We start from the raw sequence: 7,225 nt of genomic DNA, 5'->3' as shown, positions 1-7,225 counted from the left end.
CTGCTTCTGTCTCCTCCACCTGTGCCTGTAGCCAGACAGAGCGCCTGAGCATGGATGTTTCTACCCAGATCCTGGTGTGGTTTTGCAGAGACTGTAACTTGCAATTTCCACTTACTGATATCCAGGCTGGAGGGACCATCCAATGTGAAAGGTGCCTGCTGGTGGAATCTCTCAGGCAGCAGGTGGGAGAGCTACAGGAGGAGGTGGCTAGGTTGAGAAGCATCCGAATCCACGAGCAATTCCTGGACAGTGTCCATGTGGAGACAGCTGAGGTAGCTGTCCCAGTACACAGGACTGCTGATACACCACTGGTGGAGGAGGAGATGGCTCAGGGTGGACACTGGCAGCTGGTTACTTCTGGCAGCAGGCAGTGCTCCACCCCTGCTCCGAACCCTCCCGCTGTGGTAATAGGTAATCGTTATGCTCTTCTTGATACAGGAAAGAAGGCATCACCCCCTACAGTAAAGGAGGAGAAGCCTCGTACCCCTAAGGCTGGGAGATCTGCTGCCACCACTGCGAATAGGAAACGTAGGGTAGTGGTGGTCGGAGACTCTCTGCTGAGGGGGACGGAGGCGCCCATCTGTCGCCCTGACATTTCATCTCGGGAGGTATGCTGCCTGCCGGGAGCCCGTATCCGAGATGTTACGGAGGCATTGTCGAGGATTATCCAGCCCTCTGACTACTCCCCATGCTACTCATCCATGTGGGCACAAATGATACTGCGCGGTGTGACACTGAGTGGATCAAGAGTGACTACAGGGCTCTGGGAGTACGGGTGAAGGAATTTGGAGCGCAGGTGGTATTCTCTTCGATTCTTCCTGTCAAAGGTAGGGGCCCAGGCAGAGACAGATGCATCATGGAGGTGAATGCCTGGCTGCGAAGATGGTGTCGCCAGGAGGGCTTTGGCTTCCTAGACCACGGGATGCTATTTGAGGAAGGACTGCTAGGCAGAGATGGCGTTCACCTTTCGAGGAGGGGAAAGACCCTATTTGGACACAGACTGGCTAACCTAGTGAGGAGGGCTTTAAACTAGGTTCGACGGGGACAGGTGAGCAAAGCCCGCAGGTAAGTGGGGAACATGGAGACCTGGGAGATGGGTCGGAAATGAGAGGGAGTGTGCGCTATATTGGCAGAGAAAAAGGAGGGTCAGGACAAAACTGGGAGGAAAGATCAAACCAGTATCTTAGATGCCTATATACAAATGCGAGAAGTATGGGTAATAAGCAGGAAGAACTGGAAGTGCTAATAAATAAATACAACTATGACATTGTTGGCATCACTGAAACTTGGTGGGATAATACACATGATTGGAATGTTGGTGTGGATGGATACAGCTTGCTCAGGAAGGATAGACAGGGGAGAAAGGGAGGAGGTGTTGCCTTATATATTAAAAATGTACACACTTGGACTGAGGTAGAGATGGACATAGGAGATGGAAGTGTTGAGAGTCTCTGGGTTAGGCTAAAAGGGGTAAAAAACAAGGGTGATGTCATGCTAGGAGTCTACTACAGGCCACCTAACCAGGTAGAAGAGGTGGATGAGGCTTTTTTTAAACAACTAACAAAATCATCCAAAGCCCAAGATTTGGTGGTGATGGGGGACTTCAACTATCCGGATATATGTTGGGAAAATAACACAGCGGGGCACAGACTATCCAACAAATTCTTGGACTGCATTGCAGACAACTTTTTATTTCAGAAGGTTGAAAAAGCTACTAGGGGGGAAGCTGTTCTAGACTTGATTTTAACAAATAGGGAGGAACTCATTGAGAATTTGAAAGTAGAAGGCAGCTTGGGTGAAAGTGATCATGAAATCATAGAGTTTGCAATTCTAAGGAAGGGTAGAAGGGAGAACAGCAAAATAGAGACAATGGATTTCAGGAAGGCGGATTTTGGTAAGCTCAGATAGCTGATAGGTAAGGTCCCATGGGAATCAAGACTGAGGGGAAAAACAACTGAGGAGAGTTGGCAGTTTTTCAAAGGGACACTATTAAGGGCCCAAAAGCAAGCTATTCCGCTGGTTAGGAAAGATAGAAAATGTGGCAAAAGACCACCTTGGCTTAACCACGAGATCTTGCATGATCTAAAAAATAAAAAGGAGTCATATAAAAAATGGAAACTAGGACAGATTACAAAGGATGAATATAGGCAAACAACACAGGAATGCAGGGGCAAGATTAGAAAGGCAAAGGCACAAAATGAGCTCAAACTAGCTACGGGAATAAAGGGGAACAAGAAGACTTTTTATCAATACATTAGAAGCAAGAGGAAGACCAAAGACAGGGTAGGCCCACTGCTTAGTGAAGAGGGAGAAACAGTAACAGGAAACTTGGAAATGGCAGAGATGCTTAATGACTTCTTTGTTTCGGTCTTCACCGAGAAGTCTGAAGGAATGCCTAACATAGTGAATGCTAATGGGAAGGGGGTAGGTTTAGCAGATAAAATAAAAAAAGAACAAGTTAAAAATCACTTAGAAAAGTTAGATGCCTGCAAGTCACCAGGGCCTGATGAAATGCATCCTAGAATACTCAAGGAGCTAATAGAGGAGGTATCTGAGCCTCTAGCTATTATCTTTGGAAAATCATGGGCGACGGGAGAGATTCCAGAAGACTGGAAAAGGGCAAATATAGTGCCCATCTATAAAAAGGGAAATAAAAACAACCCAGGAAACTACAGACCAGTTAGTTTAACTTCTGTGCCAGGGAAGATAATGGAGCAAGTAATTAAGGAAATCATCTGCAAACGCTTGGAAGGTGGTAAGGTGATAGGGAACAGCCAGCATGGATTTGTAAAGAACAAATCATGTCAAACCAATCTGATAGCTTTCTTCGATAGGATAACGAGTCTTGTGGATAAGGGAGAAGCTGTGGATGTGGTATACCTAGACTTTAGTAAGGCATTTGATACGGTCTCGCACGATATTCTTATCGACAAACTAGGCAAATACAATTTAGATGGGGCTACTATAAGGTGGGTGCATAACTGGCTGGATAACCGTACTCAGAGAGTTGTTATTAATGGTTCCCAATCCTGCTGGAAAGGCATAACGAGTGGGGTTCCGCAGGGGTCTGTTTTGGGACCGGCTCTGTTCAATATCTTCATTAACGACTTAGATATTGGCATAGAAAGTACGCTTATTAAGTTTACGGATGATACCAAACTGGGAGGGATTGCAACTGCTTTGGAGGACAGGGTCATAATTCAAAATGATCTGGACAAATTGGAGAAATGGTCTGAGTTAAACAGGATGAAGTTTAACAAAGACAAATGCAAAGTGCTCCACTTAGGAAGAAAAAATCAGTTTCACACATACAGAATGGGAAGAGACTGTCTAGGAAGGAGTACGGCAGAAAGGGATCTGGGGGTCACAGTGGATCACAAGCTAAATATGAGTCAACAGTGTGATGCTGTTGCAAAAAAAGCAAACATGATTCTGGATGTATTAACAGGTGTGTTGTTAGCAAGACACGTGAAGTCATTCTTCCGCTGTACTCTGCTCTGGTTAGGCCTCAGCTGGAGTATTGTGTCCAGTTCTGGGCACCGCATTTCAAGAAAGATGTGGAGAAATTGGAGAGGGTCCAGAGAAGAGCAACAAGAATGATTAGAGGTCTGGAGAACATGACCTATGAAGGAAGGCTGATAGAATTGGGTTTGTTTAGTTTGGAAAAGAGAAGACTGAGAGGGGACATGATAGCAGTTTTCAGGTATCTAAAAGGGTGTCATAAGGAGGAGGGAGAAAACTTGTTCACCTTAGCCTCTGAGGATAGAACAAGAAGCAATGGGCTTAAACTGCAGCAAGGGAGGTCTAGGTTGGACATTAGGAAAAAGTTCCTAACTGTCAGGGTGGTTAAACATTGGAATAAATTGCCTAGGGAGGTTGTGGAATCTCCATCTCTGGAGATATTTAAGGTAGGTTAGATAAATGTCTATCAGGGATGGTCTAGACAGTATTTGGTCCTGCCATGCGGGCAGGTGACTGGACTCGATGACCTCTCGAGGTCCCTTCCAGTCCTAGAATCTATGAATCTATGAATCTAAGACGGAGGAATTGGTAATGAATCTGAAGCTGGAAGGCAATTTGGGTGAAAGTAATCATGAAATGATACGTTTTGTGATTCTAAGGATAGAAAGGAGTGAGAGTATCAGAATAAGCAGCAAAGCGTCCTGTGGCACCTTATAGACTAACAGATGTATTGGAGCATGAGCTTTCGTGGGTGAATACCCGCTTCTTCGGATGCATGAGGCATAAGGAGTTCTAAAAGCAGACTTCAACAAACTAAGAGAAGTGGTAGATACAGACTTGTGGGAAGAAAATCTAAGGGAAACATGAATTCAGGAGAGCTGGCAGTTTGTCAAGGAGACAATATCAACAGCATAACTGCAAACTAACCTGAACTGAAGGAAGGGAAAGAAGGATAGTAGGAGGCCAAGATACCACCACAGCAGCTGTTGTATGACCATCAAAATCAAATCCTACAAAAAGGGGAAACATTGACAAATCGTGGTAGAGGAGTATAAAAGGAGAGCACACCTATGTAGGGACAAAATCAGAAAGGCTAATGCACAAATGAGTTACACCTAGCAAGGGATAGAAAAGGCAATAAGAAAAGGTTCTATAAATACTTCTAGGAGCTAGAGAAAGACAAAGGAAGGTGCAGCTCCTCTGATTAGTTTTTCTTCCCTACTAATAACTTGTGACTTCACGAAACCTCAGGTATTTAATACCTATTTTGTTTCAGTCTTTCCTAAAAAGGTAAATAGTGAACAGAAACTTAACACAATTAATATTAACAATGAAGGGGAAGGAAGACAAGCCAAAAGAGGGAAAGAACAAGTTAAAGAATCTTTAGGTGAGTTGAATGTATTCAAGTCATCAGGGCCTGATGAAATTCATCTTAGGATACTTAAGAAACCAGCTGAAGCGATCTCAGAACCATTAGCAATTATCTTTAAGTACTCCTCAAGGGGGGATGAGGTTCCAGAAAACTGCAGAAGGGTAAATTTAGTACCTATCTTTAAAAACAGGAACAAAAAGGACTTTATGAATTAAAGACCAATCAACCCTTACTTCAATATCTGGAAAGATACTAAAACAAATTATTTCTCAGTTTGCAAGCACTTAGAGAATAATAGTCTCATAAATTATAGACAGAACATAAGAATGGCCATACTGGGTCAGACCAAAGGTCCATCTAGCCCAGTATCCTGGCTTTCAACAGTGGCCAGTGCCAGGTGCCCCAGAGGGAATGAACAGAACAGGTAATCATCAAGTGATCCATTCCCTGTCGCTCATTCCCAGCTTCTGGCAAACAGAGGCTAGGGACAGCTATCCTCCATGACTTTATCTAGTTCTTTTTTGAACCCTGTTATAGTCTTGGCCTTAACAATATCCTCGGGCAAGGAGTTTCACAGGTTGACTGTGTGTTGTGTGAAGAAATACTTCCGTTTGTTTATTTTAAACCTGGTGCCTATTAATTTCATTTGGTGACCCCTAGTTTTTGTGTTATGAGAAGGAATAAATAATACTTCCTTATTTACTTTTTCCACATCAGTCATGATTTTATAGACCTCAATCATATCCCCCCTTAGTCGTCTCTTTTCCAAGCTGAAAAGTCCCAGTCTTCTTAATCTCTCCTCATATAGAAGCCGTTCCCTACCCCTAATAATTTTTGTTGTCCTTTTCTGAACCTTTTCTAATTCCAATATATCTTTGGAATTTGTCAACAACAAATCATGCCAAGTCAACCTAACTTCCTTCTTTGAATGAGTTACTGGCCTAGTGGATGGGGGGAAGCAGTACATATGATATCTCTTGACTTTAGTAAGGCTTTTAACATAGTTCTACATGATATTCTCGTTTAAAAAAATGGAGAAGTATGGTCTCAGAGTCACAACTAGTTGAAAGACTGTATTGAAAGAGTGGTTTACTGTCAAGTTTGGAGGATGTATCTTGTGGGGTCCTACAATGATAAATTCTGGTTCCAGTACTATTCAATGTTTTCCTTCATGACTTGGATAATGGAGCTGAGGGTATGCTTATACAGTTTGTAGGTGACAGCAAGCTGAGAGGGGTTGCAAGCACTTTGCTGGACAGGATTACAATTCAAAACGACCATTACATGTTTGAGAATTGGTCTGAATGAACAAGATTAAATTCAATAAAGGCCAAGTGCAAAGTATTTTACTTCAGAAGGGAAAATCAAATGCACAACTACGAAATGGAGAATAACTAGCTAAGCAGTACTACTGCTGAAAAGGATCTGGGGGTTATAGTGGATCACAAACTGAATATGAATCAACATTGTGATGTAACTGCAGAAGAGGATATTATCATTCTGGCATTTATTAACAAGAATTTGATTTGTAAGACATTGGAGGTAATTGTCCTGCTCTGGTCAACACCGCGTGAGGCCTCAGCTGGAGTACTGTGTCCATTTCTCAGTGTCACACTTTAGGAAATATGTGGAGAAATTCAAGATATTCCAAAAGAGAGCAATAAAAATTATGATCGGATTAGAGAACATAACCCAAAAGGAAAGGTTGAAAAAAGCTGGCATATTTAGTCTCAAGAAAAGAAGACTTAAGAGGCACCTGAAAATAGTCTTCATATATGTTAAGGGCTGTTCTTAAGAGGACAGTGATTGTTCTCTGTGTCCACTGAAGGTAGGAGAACAGGTAATCATAGAAATGTAGGACTGGAAGAGACCTCAAAGGTCATCTAGTCCAAGGACCAGTATTATGTAAACCATCCCCATCCCCAACCTCTTCTTAAAAACCTCCAATGATGGAGATTCCACAACCATCCTAAGTAATTTGTTCCAGTGCTTAACTACCCTTACAGTTAGGAAGTTATTATTAATGTCTAACCTAAATCTCCCTTGCTGCAATTCAAGCCCATTACCAAGAGGTAATATCCTGTCCTCAGTGGAAAAGGAGAACAATTAAGCATCCTCCTCTTTATAACAACCTTTTATGTACTTGCAGACTGTCATCATGTCCCCCTTCAGTATTCCCTTTTCCAGACTAAACAAACCCAATTTTTTTAGTTTTTCCTTATAGGTCATTTCTCTAGACCTGTAATCATTTTTGATTTTGCTCTCCTCTGCACTTTCTCCAATATGTGTATATCTTTTCTGAAGTGTATTTTGTCCAGAACTGGATACAGTATTCCAGTTGAGGCACTGTGACGGGTTGGATCACAGAAACCCCCTTGGGAGCTGCCACCC

The sequence above is a fragment of the Terrapene carolina genome, unplaced genomic scaffold (assembly GCF_002925995.2).
Source record: "Terrapene carolina triunguis isolate 2854851 unplaced genomic scaffold, T_m_triunguis-2.0 Scaffold257, whole genome shotgun sequence".
Lineage (NCBI taxonomy): Eukaryota > Metazoa > Chordata > Testudines > Emydidae > Terrapene > Terrapene triunguis.
This window is presented reverse-complemented; position numbering follows the sequence as displayed.